Source organism: Panthera uncia, assembly GCF_023721935.1.
Source record: "Panthera uncia isolate 11264 chromosome C1 unlocalized genomic scaffold, Puncia_PCG_1.0 HiC_scaffold_4, whole genome shotgun sequence".
In the NCBI taxonomy this organism is placed as follows: Eukaryota; Metazoa; Chordata; class Mammalia; order Carnivora; family Felidae; genus Panthera; species Panthera uncia.
Window position 1 is genome coordinate 42780050 of NW_026057585.1, and position 19441 is coordinate 42799490.

General features: G+C 36.6%; 1 protein-coding gene across 4 annotated transcripts in view; it reads left to right on the forward strand.

Moving 5' to 3' along the window:
* Window positions 1-19441, forward strand: part of SLC44A5 (solute carrier family 44 member 5) — a 314929-nt gene that overhangs the window by 62616 nt on the left and 232872 nt on the right. The window lies entirely within an intron of this gene.

Sequence of the window (19441 nt, forward strand, 5' to 3'; positions counted from 1 at the left end):
GACTGAACTGATTTAATGAAGGAGTGTTAAATATTCAACGAGGCAGCAAAACTCACATTTTTATTAGCATACAGTTTTGAAGAAACAAAACAAGTCTAAAACAAATACTCAGAGTCTGAGATAGAGGCATAAAATAATGTCATGTTTTATGGACTAAATTACTTGGCTTCTCTGATTTTCTATGACACAGCCACACTGCAAAGCCATAGAGCTTGCACTTAGAAGACTGGTTACATTACCTCGTACTAAATATTCCACTGATAGCTGGTTTAGACATACTGCCATCAGGCAAAATCTAGAAGGACTACTGCAAAGAAAAATACCATCTTATTAACAAGGAAGGTAATTTATAACATTATGGGGAGCATGTGAGAAAAAAAATAACGCTCAATCAAGAGAAAGAACTTATAAAAATAAGTTGTTGTTTATGTGTTAGAATCAGAGAAGCTGAATATAGTCACCTGTAAAATTATCGTCTCTTGAAAGTAAACATAGAGATGTTTCCAAACCAAGGTAGTGAGATTAGCGAAACGTGTATGTGTGAATGGATTTTGACCGGGGCATAAAGGTAAATGTTATTAGCAAAGAACAGCACAAAACAAGTCTCCCTCCCCATAAACAAATAAGTAAAACCCCATTCTCCCTTCTACCTTACCAAAAACTGTCTGACACAGTTGGTTTAAACCCATGCCATCAATTTAGGAATTTTGCTTTAGAAACCAGCCAACGAAATTGAATTATATCTTTAGACATCATCTTTTCTCTTTGGAAAACTACCAATACATTTTCATTTTACAAGTAGTTTGTTTGTTTTAATTTTTACCCAGCATTAATTTTAACAGCTTTATTCAGTCCTGGGCTCTTGAAGGTCCCTGAAGAAGTTTTTGAAGGATTATGCAAAGTGCTTCTCTCTTTGGAACTTCCATATAGGCCCTAGAGATGTTGGGAAATGCTTGTGAGTAATTTCATGCGGAAAAAAGGACACCCAGCTGAATGCTAGACTGTAATTCAATCAGGAAGTTCTGATGGCATTCTAAAACTGGAAAGTACAGTTTGAATGCTTTATGAATAATACCACATTGCTGACAATGAATTACAGCTAGTATTTTTACTCGAGGACTAGGAATACTAAGAACATAAAACAATTTTATAGCCAGTTACCTTTGAAGTTGAGGGAGATGACAATTCATCACACCAGAGGTCTTTAGTGCATGCCACAAAGAAAGATTATAATATGTGTAGGAATGAAGGCTTGCCACTTGTTAATCTATGAGGAGAAGGATTTTAATATAGAGGACACTGTGGTCTGTGAAGCATTATAGGAATTGTGATTATGAGAACAGGATTGCAAAGCTTCTGAGGACACCCAGGTTGCCAGGGACACGAATCCTAGTCCTCATACATACCACATTTATACTTTAATCAGAAAAATTCTATTGCAACTAACCTTTCAGCAAGGGAGTATTATCTAAACAGAACACAGTCATTTCAGCTGTTAGATGAAAAACTTGTATTTTATGAGCCTAGAAAGAAGTGAGTTGAATGTTATCATAAGATAACACATGGTCCTGAGACACCCTGGGGTGCTGTTATCTCACATCCCAGTGCAAGCTCAAAAACCCTTACCCTGACTGATAATTTGTCAAAGTTATTTTAATTTGAGCCACAACCAATTATTTATGTAAAAATATACTGTAAAGATGATAGTTGGGAAAAAAAGACGAAGTTGGAGAGCAAGAACATGAAAATGTATTTTTTCAGCCTTGTTGAGATTAATGAACCCTCAAAAATGTTATTAACTTTGCAGAATGAGTACCAAGTCTAAATAGCTCTGCATTTAAAAATGTCTTGGCTTTCTTCTCAGAAGAATGAATTAAGTTGATACTCATGACTGAACCAGAAATGTACTACAGACAGGTGCTCAGCACATTTTCTCCTGCATGGCTCACCCTAAAGATACCTTAATTTTGCCATGAAGCCTTTTTATTCTAGTTTTTCTCCTTTGCTCCTTGGTCCTGTTTGAGAGCTCTATTCCCAGTGGCATGGGAGCAGAAGGAATAAATGCCCAATGAGGCTCATGATTCAGTTCCCTCTGGCATTGTGTTGGGTTTCACTATTTTTTAAACCTGTGGATACATGCTCTACCTACTGTCCTGAATAGCCAGAGCTCTATTAAAATGTGTCTAATCTCTCCCAGTCTGCTTTGTGTGGATGTGGAGACCCTGAAAAGACTTTCTAGGAGATCCACAAAACAGATCGGGGCTGGGAAAGTAAGAATGATTAGGAGGTGACATTACAAATATAGAACAGAGAAGAAAAGCCTTAGTGGCTCCCTGGTTATGGTCCATAAGAATGTGCAGAATTTTAGGACAGAGGATGTTAAGTAGCTTTTTCTTTTTTATCTTCTCAGAGGATAGAATAAATGACCTTAAACAATGACTCTAAGGGCTTAAAGACAGAGCTAAGAAAAAGCTGCCAGTCTGAGATAGTCAGTGGAAGAAAAATTAATAAGAAATAGAGGGTAGTGGAATGCCGGAGAGAAGAAACACCTTGAACAAATTAGAAAAGGAAAGCCAAAAAAATGATATGTGAAAAAGAGGCATTAGCTATGTCTTTATCTTTTCAAGAGGATGACCGGCTTGATTGAGGGATTGTTTTCTCAGGGCCATTAATGGGAGACAAAGGATATGGTCAGGCACAGGCAATGATTTTGAAAACTGACCATGCCATTCCTCTCTCCCTTTCTTTTGTCCTTGTTCTTATGTAGTTCAGAGTGTGTGTGTGTGTGTGTGTGTGTGTGTGTGTGTGTGTCTGCATGTGTGTGTGTCTGTGTGCATGCGTGCGCACATATTAGATCGAGGGAGGGATTTGAAACAACTTTCCCATGTTGAAAGGAAGGCCTCAAATAGAACAACAGTCCATCTCTCAGAAAAATTTCCATCCTGGGGATCCCCTTTAAGGCAGAGATTCAAGCAGTGATGAGAAAGGTACCTTTAGACTGCCCTATAATGAGATGTTACAAGCCATTAATTTTATGAAACTCCAAAGAAACCACAACCAGACCATAAAAAAGGGGGAAAAAATAGAACTCACTGAGAAAATACTAACTTTCCATGTTCAGTGAATGAATTTGACTGAATTTCCTTTTTTTTCTTTCTCTGTTGTACTTGAAACTATTGTGCTTAAATAGTTTTTGCTTTTTCCCCTGAAACTCTTGTAAAATGCTTTAGTTCTAGGGTTTTCAAGGTATTAGGGTGCTAAGAACCCCAAAAATGGAGGATATCAAAGCATAGACAATCACTCAAGGCCTTTAGGGGCTCTCCATTATTTTGAAGATTAAGTCCACACTCTTAGTTTACAAGGGGCCACAGGCTCACACCCCTTATTTTATCCTCCAGCCTTACTTCTCTACCTGGCCCTCCTTACTTCTCTCGGTTTTTTGACATGCTGTGCTTCTCCCCACCTTGGCCTTGGAACCTGTTTCCTCTTCTTTAAACTCCTTTCACTAGGCTAACACCTACCAATGGTATAGGGTTAGCTTAGGCTTCATTTTCTCCAGGAAGCTGAACCCCAGTCGTATGCCCTCCTCCTCAAGTCTGGGTTTTAGCCCCTTGAATGTGCTTCCATGACACCTTCCATATTTTGCCAGTGATCACACACTATGTGATAATTTACAAGTCTATTTACTTCACTGTATTTGACCTCACTAGACAGTAAACTCTATTGTTATGCTTCAGAAGAGTTCTCATAAACTAGCTTTTGTGGAAGGATTGTTTCAAATTTGGAGGCTTAATTTTAGCTGTGGCTGCGGGTGAGGAACATTCACAAGGAGACATAACTATACATTCTCTGTTTTCTCTGAGTACCCATCCTCTCCCATCTTTGGGTATTTTTTTTTAAATGGTGGTTGTGAAGTATAACCCTAGTATTTTGAAAAAAATGGAGCTTTTAGTTTCACTTGTGCACCTCATTCAGGAGTTTGTTGTTGTTGTTGTTGTTGTTGTTGTTGTTGTTAATTTTTTAAATTTTTATTTATTTTTGAGAGAGAGAGAGAGAGTGAGACAGTATGAGTGGGGTAGGGGCAGAGAGAGATGGAGACACAGAATCTGAAACAGGCTCCAGGCTCTGGGGTGTCAGCACAGAGCCTGATTCAGGTCTTGAATTCATGAGCTGTGAGATCATGAACTGAGTCAAAGTCGGACACTTAACCAACTGAGTCGCCCAGGCACCCCTGTTATTGTTTTTAAATCCTTCTTGTCCTGAGAATTGATTTGAAAACTTGTTTTTTATCAAAATACTCTTATCTTTTTAAAAGTTTTTATTTTTATTTTTTTTATTTTTGAGAAAGACAGCGGAGGGAGAGAGAGAGAGGGAGATAGCATGAGCTGGACAGGGGTAAAGAGATAGGAAGTAAGAATCTGAAGCAGGCTCCATGCTGTCAATGCAGAGGCTGATGCGGGGCTCAAAAATCATGAACCATGAGATCATGACCTGAGCTGAAATCAAGAGTCAGATGTTTAACCAATGGAGCCATCCAGGCACCCCTCAAAAGCTCTTATCTTTCCAGGGTCAGTCCTTAGTTGCTCTTGAAAAAACACCTAAACTGTGGGAATACCTTTAATATGATGAAATAAAGTGTTAGTTATCAATACTTGCTTCTAAAGAAAGTTTTTGGTGCTTAGGAACTATGCACGCCATCCTTGAAGGCCTCCTCCTTTCATTGCAAGATACAAGATACTTGACTACTTCTTGTCTGACAACCAGGACATCTTAGCCCAATGACACAATATTTTTATTCTATTGTACTCCATAACATTTGCTAATGTTTTTTCAATAAGTTACAGATATATTAGCTTCAGAATGATATACCGAAAGGAAAAAGGAATAAAAATGCTTTCAGCTAAGAATGATAATAATACTTCTGAATTACATAATTTTATTGTCTTAAATGGCAGGCACATGGTATTAAAAAGCAATGCTTATTATGTCATAATTTATCTTGTACAAGTATTTTCAACATTCTCTCAGCAGTCACTCAAGTCTTCTGTCTTCACTATCCAAGATGGCTAGCTCCCAGCCACATGCAGCCACTGAGCACTTGAAATATGGCTAGTCTGGATTGAGAAGAGCTGTAAATATAAAACACAAGCTAGACTTCAAAGACTTAGTAAAAAATATTTTAACATATTTCATGAATAATTTTTATGTTGATTACAAGTTGAAATTGATGATATTTTAGATGTATCAGGCTTAATAAAAGATATCACTAAAATTAATTTCATTTGTTTCTTTTTACTTTTTAAATGCAGTTATAGAAAATTTAAAATGGCATGCCTTGCAATATATTTTTATTCGACAGTGCTGGTCTAGCCAGTGTCTAAATAATGAGGACTTTGGTTTTTTGCTAGAAAAGGAGGTATTTAGTTACTTTAGCAATTAAAATTTGGTAACTGGTTGACTTGTCGGAATGGGATCCCCAAAAGACAATTAAGTATCCCTAAGGTCTTGGGATAAACCACTCATAATACTACTAATAATGATAATGACTCTAGTGTACTAACATGATTTACCTCTTTGGATTTTTGGAGGATTCAGTAAGATCATATGTGGAAATAGGTGACCTAAATAATATTGTCTTATGGAGAGAAGGGTGAAGGTGAGAACTATCAGGGAACAACACAAAAATAATTTTCAAACATGATGCTCTGTTTTCTATGGATTCTAAGAGAATGCACTTCTTTGGTTTATGTGAAGACTTCTAATGCCAGCAGCATTTTTCATGTAGCTATGTAATCTGCGTAACCATCCTTCTAAATGGTGTGTAATAATTTATGTAATTGATATATTAGCCTTTATGTAATCATCCCTTATGATGGCACTGTGTTGCTGTAGGTTTTTTCCCCCTTTTTTACTAACCTTGTGGTGATAAATAGCTATAGAATTCTTTCTATATTAAGGTAATTTTCCAAGGATGTCAGACTGATTTTAAAGTAGATAATGAGTTATGTAGGCATGGAAAAACCATTCAAATTCCTGGCTAAAACTGAAGAAATTTTCCACCTAGGAGGTAATTGAATATAAGCTGTTTCTCATCTGTCTTACATTTCTAGGGTAGAAAAGAGAAATGGGGCAAAGACTTACTAAATGTTGACATGTGGTTGTTCCTATTGTGAGCACATTGGAAATAAAAATAGTAATAAAACCGATAGATCTTTTGGATGTTTGAATTTCTTTTTTTTTAATGTTTATTTATGAGAGAGAGAGAGAGAGAGAGAGAGAGAGAGAGAGAGAGTGGGGGAAGGGCAGAGAGAGAGGGAGACCCAGAATCTGAAGCAGGCTCCAGGATCTGAGCTGTCGTTGGCACAGACCCCAATGTGGGGGGGCAGGGGTGGGGGGATGGAACTCACGAACTGCGAGATTATGACCTTGGCCAAAGTCGGACGCTTAACCAACTGAGCTACCCAGGCACCCCTGGATATTTCCATTTCAATATCTAGATCTTGTTAGAGCTGAAATCTTGAATGCAGAGTTTTAGCCCCATTGAACAATTGTATCTCAAGCAGTCCAAAGGACTCTGAGAGTTCCCTGCAGGTATATAAAGGCTCATATAATTAATCAGCATCACATGTGAATTAGCTAAATCTGCACATTGGGTTTGGGACAAGACCATTGTTTGTGTTTTAGACCTCTCAGTTCCATACAAAAAGTCTTGGAAGAAAGGTTTCATTTTGCCCATGACTGTGTATTTGTGAAAGTTTTATTTTCAGAGCAGATGTTTAAAGCCCCAAAAGCTGTGTTTACCTTTTGTGAATATATTTATTGTCTTGATCACACAGAGCTTCTGTTACTGGTAGTAGGTTAGAGATTGCAACTCATTCCAAATAAAGTTGGGCGGAAATAGGAAGGCAACCCAAATTAAAGGCAGAGCACTTTAATAATGATCTCTTTTGAAATGCAGCTTCTCATTATCATAATGTTACAAACCTCGTTTGTAGCTAGAGTTCCAGAGTTCAAGAACAAGTGCTGAGAGCTGCCACAGCAGTGCTCATTCATATGGAAAGAACAGTGCAGAGAATGTATATTCAGTGAGGCCCATTTGTGTAGTTTATGTTCTATGCATATAGAGCTGTTAATTTTAATATAGTTGCCCTTACTCTCAAGAACACCTGCTACCCGAACAAACCAGTTATAAAATCAGCTCTCCCAAGAATTATATCCTACGTCTATTTCTTGGTTTTAAGAGCAATACTTGAGAACTGCTTCTGTGTTAAGAATTTAAGTTTCAATTACTATTGATATTGGTTGAACATTTAAAAGATTCTACCCATTTCTTCACTGGATTGTTTTTCAGCTATTGAATTTGGTAAGTTCTTTATAGATTTTGGATACTAACCCTTTATCTGATATGTTAGCCAATTTGACAATAAATTATATTAAAAAAATAAAAATAAATAAAAACCCGAAAAGGACAGTGTTCAGAGAACTTCTGTGTTGGTGATCAAATGGAGATTTAGGGAGAAAGACGCATCTAGAGATGGCATGGGCACTCCAAGCCCTTCCCCAATCTTTGCCCTTGTATCTCTTATGTCTGGCTGTTGCTGAGTTATTTCCTTCCGTAATAAGCTGGGGATCTATTAAAATAAAAGATTCTAGGCAACTTGCAGACCATGATTATTGCCCTTGCATTGTGCATCACAAATTCTTATGATGGTGTGCTGATAATCTGACATTGCAGGTATGCAAGGAAAGGTATTCCATTTTGAATCAAAGCATCTGGGCTTGGGTGCTGGCTATGTTGGGCACATCACATAACTTCTGACAGCTACTGAATTTCCTTGTGCAGGAAATTCCCGTGCAGAGTGGATGGTCCTGATTGTTTTTGGATCTTGGTCTGCATAATTTGTTCATCTTTCCCAATCACTGAGTCAAATAAAGTAAAAGTTTTGTTTAAGTGACACTTCCAGGACACTATCCTTTGCCAATACCTCCTCTCATTCTCTGAGCTCATCTGTTTCCATTGGTTCAATTATTTTGATGGCATCAAATTCTCTTTCACTTGGTTTTCTTTCCTGAGCTCTAAACCTATATTATTTTCAGTGGGAAATTTCTACTTGGAAATTCTACAGGTATCTTTAAACTCATCATATTCAATTCTAAACTCATCATTTCCACCAATCCCTTGCTTTTTCTCATTAATTCTGCATATACATATTGAGTGCATACTTTATGAAGGCATTGGGCTAGGCACTGGAAAAGCAATCACAAATAATACACTTCCTTCCTTCACTGAGATCATGTACTAATATAAGTAAATGTAATTTCAACACGTGGTAGGTATTTTCTTCCTTAATTTTTGGAAAACTAGGTACTATCCTTATTCCTTTTCCCTAATTTTTTAACATTCCCATTCAATAAACTTATTTTTGCCTTCCTGATTATCTCTCAAGTTTATTTCCATCTCTTTATCCACCTATAACTACCTTAGTTCAAGCCCTCAGAATCTCTTTACTGTATTATTGCAATAGCTTTCTGATTGTCCTCCAAGCCTGTAGACCTTGACTAGAGGTCTCCCTCAAATCCATGATCTATACTATTATCAGAGCATATTATATATTTGCTTTTCCAGATAAAAGCTCTTCAGTAGTTCTGCATCACCTATAGATTAAAGCTTAAGGTTCTTAGCAGGACATTAATTCTCTTTCCTTTTACTGCAGTCTCATGACCAAACATTTGTATCATGCTTTGTACCCCAGAAATACTGAATTACTTATGTTTGGTTGATATACTAAACAATGTACCACTTATCACCTCCAAGCCTGCACTTTCTTTTTTCTTCTGCTGGTAATACTTTTTCTAACTCCTATGGGTCCATGTTTTGGTTATGTTTTTCTTATTCTTTAAGACTCGGCTAAGACGAATCTTTTCTTAACTCTTCTAAGGTGAGATGAGTGCCCTTCTCTATGGATTCACTTATCACATAATGTTGAAATTCTCTGTTTATGTGCTAGGTTTCATTCACTAGGTTACAATTTATTGAGAATAGGGACCGTGTCTTAGTCCTTGTATTCTCAGTGTCTAGTACATGGTAGGTGCTCAATAAGTGTTTGCTGAACTGATTCAAAGGATGTGGCGCTTTCCTCTTCTTACACTTCATTTCTTGCCATTTTCTTCCCACTCTGTTGTCCCACCTTACTGACCTTAGAGTTGGAAATGCCATGGTCTAGCTTCTTGGCTGTTACAGGAATAATGGTGTTCCATTTCCTGGAATACCTTTCCTCCTGCTTCTCTGTGTGGTTTGTTACTATTTATTCTTTAAGCTTGACAACTTGACTTCGGCACCTCCTCTTCTAGGAAGTGCCCATTCCTCTTTCCCACATTCCCATTTTATGACAGATTAGAAGTCCACTGTTGTGTTATCAAAACATTCTTTGCTATCACAGCACTGTACTGATTGTCCTTTTGTGTCTACTTGTCTTTCTCCCCCACTAGACTGGGTCCTCTGGTGTCTTTCACTGTCCCTGCCTTATAGTAGGCACTTAATAAAGCTTTCTTTAAAGCACAAGAGCATTTTTCCTTCTTACATTAAAAGGAGAAAAATTAACATTCTGAGAAACTAGTATGTGCTTTCACTATGCCAGATATTTATCTATACAGTTTTTAGAGAAGAGCAATTAGAAGCAAGAGGTTTGGCAAACAAAGCATTTGCAGTTCCATAATCTTAGATCTGGGCTTACTCATAGGCTCAGGAATCTACATTGTTTCCCCATGTGTGTTGTAAAAGTCTGTTTCTCTCATTAAAATGTGTGTGGACCTATTGGGGAAGTCCACAGATATTTATTTTGTAATATTCTCTGCTTTATTGGAGGGAATTCTATTTAAGTAGACTATAAAGTGCTTCTTAAAGTGGGGCAAGTATTCTCTTGGAGGTGTGAAACCACAGAATAAATAGACACATCTTCCTGTCATGTTAGCATTTACTCACAGCTACAGATACTTCTAGTTAAAAATGATGACCTAAAGCCATTTGATTGCTATTTTCCTGCCTGAAACTCATAAAAATAATAAAACAAACAAACAAACAAACAACACACCCTGCCTCCCAAATCTCCAAAGAATATAAGTCAAGAAAGAAAATTCTTATGTTTTTAAAGAATTATGAAGACTATCAGCCAAATATAGTGAAACGTGGATCAAATATGAGAGACCACTGAGAGCTAAAGTAAACCTTCTCAGACCTTGAGTGAAGTAGATTTCTGGAAACATACATGGCAGAGACCAGAAAGGCCTTTTCAGTGATCTTTTGATTAAATGAATAGATGTTGGGGCAGGGGAGGGCAACAGAAGTGAGGAATGGTCCTGTGGAGTCCAAGTTCCATACCCAAGTTCAGTTCTAGTTCCACACGTAAGACTCCATGGGAGTGGTGCAGAAAGGGGAGCCACATAGGCTAGCTATCCCGGTTACCTGCCACTTAGATTCTTAGCTGAGGGAGATTGCAAGAGATAAGGTTGGGTAAAGGAATGAACAAGGAAAGTTAATATTATCAGAAACTGTGACTTAAGGTCTTTCTCTGTAAGCCACACGAGCACTGTGAATGTCTGTGCCCAGGGAAGAGAATACAACAGACATGGAAAGACATCATTGGAAGCTGCAGATTTCCCTAGTTCCAATAATCACAAAAATAAATGTATAATTACAAACAATGACAAAATTACAGAGTGCTATGACAGTGTGCAGTAAAGAATGTGGCATCATCTGTGCCTGTGGGAAGCTTTCCCTGAAAAAGCAATTTGGGTTGAGAGCTGATGTATGAGTCAGTGAGGCAAATGGAAGAGAACATTCTTGTTAGAGGGACTAGCAAGTTCAAGATCTTTGTGGCAGGTGAGAGCATTCTGTGGGTGAGAAATTGAGAAGACAAATGTACCTGGAGTGCACAGAGAAGGGAGTAGGATGTAGAGAGGAGAATAGTGAGAGGTGAGATCAGAGGAAAAGAGAGTAAAATCTTAGTGTAGGATCTTAGTGTTCCTTAGTGAGTCCTAAGAGCAATAAGAAGCAATTGAAAGATTTTAATGAGTTATGACATGATTAGATTTGCATTTTAAAATGACTGCAACAATGACAATGGATTTGGGACAAAGAATGGTGCAAATGTGGGAACCCAGTTAGGAGGTTATTGTAATAAAACAGGTTGGATGTGACTATACTTCAGATAAGGGAGATGGAGGTAAATGGGTAACTGGGAGTTTTTGTGAAATATATAGGAGGCAAACAGATCTAACTGTGTGATGAATTGGATTTTGGGACATGTATGGCAGAAATCGCTAGTTGTCTCCAGTATCCATTTTTCTTTTCTACCTTCTAGAGATAGTACCACCTACCCCAAACTGACTTAAACCATACTTGTAACCACCTAACTAGAGTCTACATCTGTCAAGCTCCCTTTCAGTTAGATGTGATTATGGAACTAAATTTGGGCCAACATCCAGGTCCTTTCCTAAAACACAAGGCTGCTTGCCCTTGGACTCAGCCCATTCCATTGGCTGGAACATGGATGTGGTGCTGATGATCCAATTTCCATCTACGCAAACTTAAACATTAACTTAAGGACTGGCAGAAGAAGATAGAAGAAACAGCTTCTTCAGTGACCTTGTGGAGCACAGTCTCCCCTATAGCTCGATTTTACTCACTTTGCATTTTTATGTGTGATGGAGACAATTTCCTATCTTGGTTGAGTCACTGTATTTTTGGATTACTTTGTTTCAGCAACTTAGCCTAATTATTCCAGGTGGTGGGAGAGGACTGGACTAGATGAATGGTAATGTCATTCACTGAGATGAGAAGCATTCATTATCTCTTTTGGCTTTGAGTCATCTACATATTTGATTAAATATTTTGTATCTGTATTTGAGTAATTGATAAAAATATTTCAAAACTAGATGCCTCTTTCTGGGTTGTTACAGATTCATTCTTTTTATAAGGTTAAGCTTTGCCAGTTATAATTTTATCTAATTTTGCTATCACCAAGTTTGTATTTCTCAAACTACTCAGGGATGATGAAAAGCAAAACTGACTTAAGGAACCCTAGATATATTTATTTTGATAGACTTGAGCTGATTTATCAATCTAGCCTAACAAACAACAAAGACAGACAAGGCAAGAAAAATTCCAATCAAGAGGAAGGAAGAAAGGAAAGAGAAAATGAGGTAAACTTAGCTTGAATATATTTTTTAGCTTACCTCTGTTGGTCTCTAGAAATCATCACCATCATTTTTTGCAGGGGGGCTGTTAAGAATTTTTTCTTTATTTATTAGTTTAATGGTTTTATTTATTTATTTATTTATTTATTTATTTTTAATATAATTTATTGTCAAATTGGCTAAATTTGTGTGAAGTGTGCTCTTGGTTTTGGGGGTAGATTCCCATTTTTCATCACTTACGTACAACACCTAGTGCTCATCCCAACAAGTGCCCTCCTCAGTGCCCAACCCCCATTTTTCCCTCTCCCCCACCCCCTCATCCACCCTCAGCTTGTCCTCTGTATTTAAGAGTCTCTTATGGTTTGCCTACCTCCCTCTCTGTTTGTAACTATTTTTTTCCCCTTCCCTTCCCCCATGGTCTTCTGTTAAGTTTCTCAAGATCCATATATGAGTGAAAACATGCTATCTGTCCTTCTCTGACTGACTTATTTCACTCAGCATAATATCTTCCAGTTCCATCCACATTGCCGCAAATGCCATGATTTCATTCTTTCTCATTGCCAAGTAGTATTCCATTGCATATATAAACCACATCTTCTTTATCCATTCATCAGTTGATGGACATTTAGGCTCTTTCCATAAGAATAGCCATAATTTGGCTATTGTTGAAAGTGCTACTATAAACATTGGGGTACATGTGCCCCTATGCATCAGCACTCCTGTATCCCTTGGATAAATTCCTAGTAGTGCTATTGCTGGGTTGTAGGGTAGTTCTATTTTTAATTTTTTGAGAAACCTCCACACTGTTTTCCAGAGCAGCTGCACCAGTTTGCATTCCTACCAACAGTGCAAGAAGGTTCCTGTTTCTCCACGTCCTCGCCAACATCTATAGTTTCCTGAGTTGTTCATTTTAGCCACTCTGACCGGCATGAGATGGTATCTGAATGTGGTTTTGATTTGTATTTCCCTGATGATGAGTGATGTTGAACATCTTTTCATGTGTACATTGGCCATCTGGATGTCTTCTTTGAAAAAATGGCTATTCATGTCTTCTTCCCATTTCTTCACTGGATTATTTGTTTTTTGGGTGTTGAGTTTGGTAAGTTCTTTATAGATTTTGGATACTAACCCTTTATCTGATATGTCATTTGCAAATATCTTTTCCCATTCCATCAGTTGCCTTTTGTTTTTGTTGACTGTTTCTTTTGTAGTGCAGAAGCTTTTTATCTTCATGAGGTCCCAATAGTTCATTTTTGCTTTTAATTCTCTTGCCTTTGGAGATGTGTCAAGCAAGAAATTGCTGTGGCTGAAGTCAAAGAGGTTGTTGCCTGCTTTCTCTTCTAGGGTTTTAATGGTTTCCTGTCTCACATTTAGGTCTTTCATCCATTTTGAGTTTATTTTTGTGAATGGTGTAAGAAAGTGGTCTAGTTTCATCCTTCTGCATGTTGGTGTCCAATTCTCCCAGCACCATTTGCTAAAGAGACTGTCTTTTTTCCATTGGATGCTCTTTCTTTCTTTGTCAAAGATTAGTTGACCATACGTTTCTGGGTCCACTTCTGGGTTCTCTATTCTATTCCATTGGTCTATGTGCTGTTTTTGTGCCAATACCATGCTGTTTTGATGATTACAGCTTTGTAGTAGAGGCTAAAGTCTGGGACTGTGATGCCTCCCTTGTAGATTGCTTTGGGTAGTATTGACATTTTAACAATATTCATTCTTCCAATCCATGAACATGGAATGTTTTTCCATTCCTTTGTGTCTTCTTCAATTTCCTCCATAACTTTTCTATAGTTTTCAGCATGCAGATCTTTTACATCTTGGTTAGTTTATTCCTAGGTATTTTATGGTTCTTGGTGCAGTTGTAAATGGGATCAATTTCTTGATTTATCTTTCTGTTGCTTCACTGGTGTATAGAAATGCAACCGATTTCTGTACATTGATTTTGTACCCTGCGACTTTGCTGAATTTCTGTATCAGTTCTAGCAGTCTTTTGGTGGAGTCTCTTGGGTTTTCCACATAGAGTATCATGTTGTCTGTGAAAAGTGTAAGGTTGACATCTTTTTTGCCAATTTTGATGCCTTTTATTTTATTTTGTTGTCTAATTGCTGATGCTAGGACTTCCAACACTGTGTGAAACTACAGTCATCACCTTCATTTTTAAGAAAGGCTTATATTGTCTGTACTTAATAGTCTACTTAATAATTTTGCTTGGAATATAAGCGACATTCAATATTCAGAATCCATCTTCTTTCCTGTTGAAAATCAGGACAACCACCCACATACAGATTTTCAGCATCTCTTGTTTTCTATGGTGCTTAAAATATTACCAAAAAACATTTTTATCAAAACACTTCCTATATTATTTATCCTGAGACATAATTATTATATTATCAAAGCATTAGTAGGTATGTTGTATACTTGAAAGTAATATAATATGTTAATTATACTTAAATAAGAAAGTATTAGGAGGTAAAATAAGTGGTTTATTATTATGACAATTATCCCTACCCTACAAAATCTATATTAAACTCTTTTGGAATTTTATGAACCTTTCCTATAAGTTCAAAGACATAGAAATCAATGAAATATCTCAATAATTTTATGATAATCTTAATAAAAAGAATATTTTCTAATTCCTATGTCAATAATTCTAATTATCCATAGAGAATTCATTGGAAGTACCTTAGGGCAGCTGTTTGTATTTAGCAGAATTATTAAATAACAGTTTTATTTAAGTTTATTTATTTATTTTGAGAGAGAGAGAAGGGGAGGGGCAGAGATAGGGAAAGAGAAAATCCCAAGCAGGCTCCACACAGACAGAACAGAGCCCAATGTGGGATCAAACTCCTGAACCGTGAGTCAAAACCAAGAGTGAGACGCTCAACCGATTGAGTCACCCAGGCATTCCTAAATAATAGGTATATATACTCACCAGAGACTGAAGAAGGAATCTGCTGTGAATTTTCTAATGTCCAGTCCAGGGTACCTTCCATAGGACTATGCTTTCTTATCGAAGTGGAAGTTCATTATCAAATTAGGAGATACTATAATTTATTTGGAATGGTGCTGATGAATGAGCTGTTTGCATCTAAATAGTACTTTCTGTAGGCATTCTACTTCCAAATCTTTCAGTATTATTTTAAACATTGGAAAGTTGATACAGGAAACAATTATTCTACTAGAAAGTGAGCTTACTTTAGAATGTACAGTGATACATAAATCCATAAATTTAATGGAAACAAAATTACTTAGTAGATAGTTTTGCCAACTAGAAAGAGAGAATTCAGTTGTAACTTCCAAAGCTATTTGAAATGGGCCCAAACTCACTTGACCAACACACATTTTTTGCCAGCTACTATCCACAGTTCAAAACGGTGAATAGGACAAAGTCTTTACCTTCACAGAACTTTCTCTCTAGTGGGAGAGATACACAAAAAGTGTATGAAACAGAATGCCATCCATGATGTCAAGAAAACATAAATCAGAAAAAGATGAAGACTCTTTTGGGTAAAAATATCAGCTTCAAGAGGTAATAATTAACTGAAACTCTAATGAAAGGAATGAATAACCTAAAACTTTCTATGGCACTATTGAACTGATGCAAAGACCCTTAAGTAGAGATGAGTTTGACACCTGCTGGAAATAGTAAAAATGCTGACATGGTTGAAACAGAATAAGTGAAGTGAGAGTAGTGGGGAGAATGGGGTTAAAGAGATAGCCAGGGCCAGATCATCTAGGGTCAGATGGACCAGGGTGAGGACTCTGGGTTTTGTACTAAGTACAATATCAAGCATGGAAAGATTTAAGCATGAGAGTGTGTGATCTGATTTATGTTTATAAGAGATCACTCTGGCTACATGTGGAGAAGGGACTGGGAGTGGGGGTAGAGCCAGTATGGCAGCGGGGAAGCTAACTGTAGTGATACAGAAAAGATATGATGGTGTCTTTGACCACAGGGTAGTAGTGGTGGAAGTGGCAAGGATTAGACTGGGGTGTGTATACACACACACACACACGTGTGTGTGTGTGTGTGTGTGTGTGTGTGTGTGTGTGTGTGTGTGTGTATTAAAGGTTTTTAATGTTTATTTTATTTTTGAGAGAGAGAGAAGGGGTGGGGCAGAGAGAAGGACATAGAGGATCTGAAGCAGGCTCTGCACTGACATCAGAAAGCCCCACGCAGGGCTTGAACTCATGAACTGTGAGATCATGACCTGAGCCGAAGTCAGATGCTTAACTGACTGAGCCACCCAGGCACCCCAGATTTGAGGTATATTTTGAAGGTAAAGCTCATATAAGTTGTTGATGGATTGGATGTGTGGTATGAGATAAAGATAAGTAAAGGAAAAAACTGGGTTTCTGCTCTGGGCAACTGGATGAATGGTGGCACTATCTACTGAGCTGTAGAAGACTGGGCAGAAAGAAGAATGGGCAGAAAAATAAAAAGAAAATTGTCTTGGATATGTTAAACTTGAGATGCCTTTTAGACATCCAAGTGTAGACATCATATAGATGGCTGGATATACAAGTCTGGAGCTCGTGACAGAGGTAGAAGCTGCAGATACCAATTTGTGAGTCTTTAGCTTGTGGTATTTAAAGCCATGGGACTAGGTAAACTCACATAAGAACGTAATGAAGAGAATATATCTGAGGACTGAGTTCAGACATTCCAATATTCAGAGATCAGGAAGAGGAGCAAAATTCAGCAAAGGAGAATTGGTAAGAGTGGTTAGTGAGGTGGGTGGGGGGGGGGGATGTCAAAAGAATATGCATCAAGGAGGATGTCTCATCAGTGTAAAATGGTATCTTATTGTGGTCTAAATTTGCATATTCCTGACTATTCATGAGATTGATCAACTTTTTATGTGTTCATTAACAAATTTTTAATCCTCTTTGGGGAATACTTGTTTATGTCTTAATTTTTTTATTTGAGTATAGTTGACACACGATGTTACATTAGTTTCAGGTGTACAGCATAGTGATTCAACATCTCTATACATTGTTTTGTCTAAGAAGTTCTTTTCTGCACAAATGCCATAAAACATGCTTTTGTCCTGCCTTCTAAAAGTTGTAAGATTTTGCCTTTTACATTTAAGTTTTAATTAATCTGTAATTGATATTAATGTATGGTAGAGATAATCAATTTATTTTTCTTCCTAATGGATAACTAGTTGTCTTAGTATTAGTTGTTAAAAAGTTCTCTTTCCCCCCAATGTTCTGTATGGCTGACTCCTTTTTTTTTAATGTTTATTTTTGAGGGGGGGGAGGGGGGGAACGAGTGCAGGGAGGGGCAGAGAGAGAGGGAGACACAGAATCCGAAGCCAGCTCCAGGCTCTGAGCTGTCAGCACAGAGCCCAACGCAGGGCTCAAACTCACGAACCCTGAAGTCATGACCTGAGCCAAAGTTGGACGCTTAACCTACTGAGCCACCTAGGTGCCCCTGTATGAATGACTCTTTAATATGAGATTTTCATATATGAATCCGTCTCTTTTGGGAGACTCTATTCTATTCCATCAGTCAATTTATCTTTTTAAAATAGCAAATATACTTAACTTCTATAGCTTTATAATATTTTACTATTTGATAGCACAAATTTCCACTTACTCTTTCTCAGGTGTGTGAGATATTCTTAGGCTTTAGTCTCTTTCACATAAATTTTAGAATCCTCCAAAGTCTTGTTGAAATTCTTAATTGAAATTGCATTGGATTTATTGATAAAATTTGGTGAGAATTGCCATCTTTATGATATTGAGTCTCCCTACCCATGAACATCATATATTTTTATCAACATAGGGCTTTCTGAATGTCTTATATTTGCTTATATAAATGTTATTTTTTAAAATTAGCATTTTCTAACTGTTGTTTGTATGTAGAAATGCAGCTGATATATATGGAATGACCATAGGTTCGATTATTATGCTGAACTTTTGTATTGATTGTAATCATTTATCTATAGAATCTTTTTGTTTTCTAAATAGGCAATGTTATCATCTGCAGATATGCACAATTTTGTTTTCTCTTTCCAATAATTATAACCTTCATTTCCTTTTTGTATTTGCTCTGCTGGTTAGGATGTCAGTAAGTGTTCAATATAGGCAATGATAATGGATATCATTTTTCTTTATTTTAAAGGGAATGCTTCTAAGATTTTATCATTAAGAGTGATTTTGCCATAGATTTTTTGGTAGAAAGTTATTACTGAATTAAGAAAATTTACTTTTATTCTTTGTTTGATAAAAATTTTTAAAAATTACGAATGCATGTTTATTTTTGTTCTCTTACAAAATCTACATATGATCATATGATTTTTTTCTAACTGATAATTGTAGAAATGTCATTTATAAATTTTTCTATTTTTTAAACCATCCTTCCATTCCTGGTAACAGTCCTTTTTCTATATTTCTAGATTTATTTTATAAATATTTAATTTGCAATTTATATCTGTGTAATAGAGAAAGAATAATTTTCTTTATTATAATTGACTTTGTGTGCTTTTGCAATCAAGATTATACTAGGTTATACTAGGCCATACATAGGAGTATGAGAGTATTTTCTCACATTTTGTTCTTTGGAACGTTTTGGATACTGAAATATGTTCCTCAAAACTTTGGTAGAACTTGCCTATAAAATAATGTGGGTCTTTTTAAAAATACAGATCTTTGACTAGTCACTTAAGTGCTTCAATAGTTAGTATTCCGGCTTCTTATCAAAACAGTTTGGCTGAATTACATTGTTTTGAGAATTTATACATATTGTATAAGTTTTCAAAAATTGGCATAAAGCTATTCATAGTATTTTATTATCTTTTAAACCTACCCTATATAGGTAATTATACATCCCTTTCAAACTGAGTATTATTTATTTGGGTTTCCTTTTTCTTGATCATATCAACTAGAGTTTTCTTAATTCTTTCAGTCTTTTCAAAGGCAGGCTTTTTTCTGTTTACTTAAAATACTTGATCTTTATTTACTTTCTTTTATTTTCTTGGAGTTTATTCTGTTGTTTTCTGATTTTTTTCATTTGGAGGCTTAACCCATTAATTTTTAGCCTTTCTTCTTTTCTAATATAAGCATTTGAGGCTACAGATTTAGTTAGGTTAAACCATAGGAAATTGCTAATATTTGGCTGCTATTGACTTACAGACAATGGCAAACTTAATGTTTCCATCATAGTATTGTTTTCAAAACCTGACAACTTTTTCTTTCTTTCTTTCTTTCTTTCTTTCTTTCTTTCTTTCTTTCTTTCTTT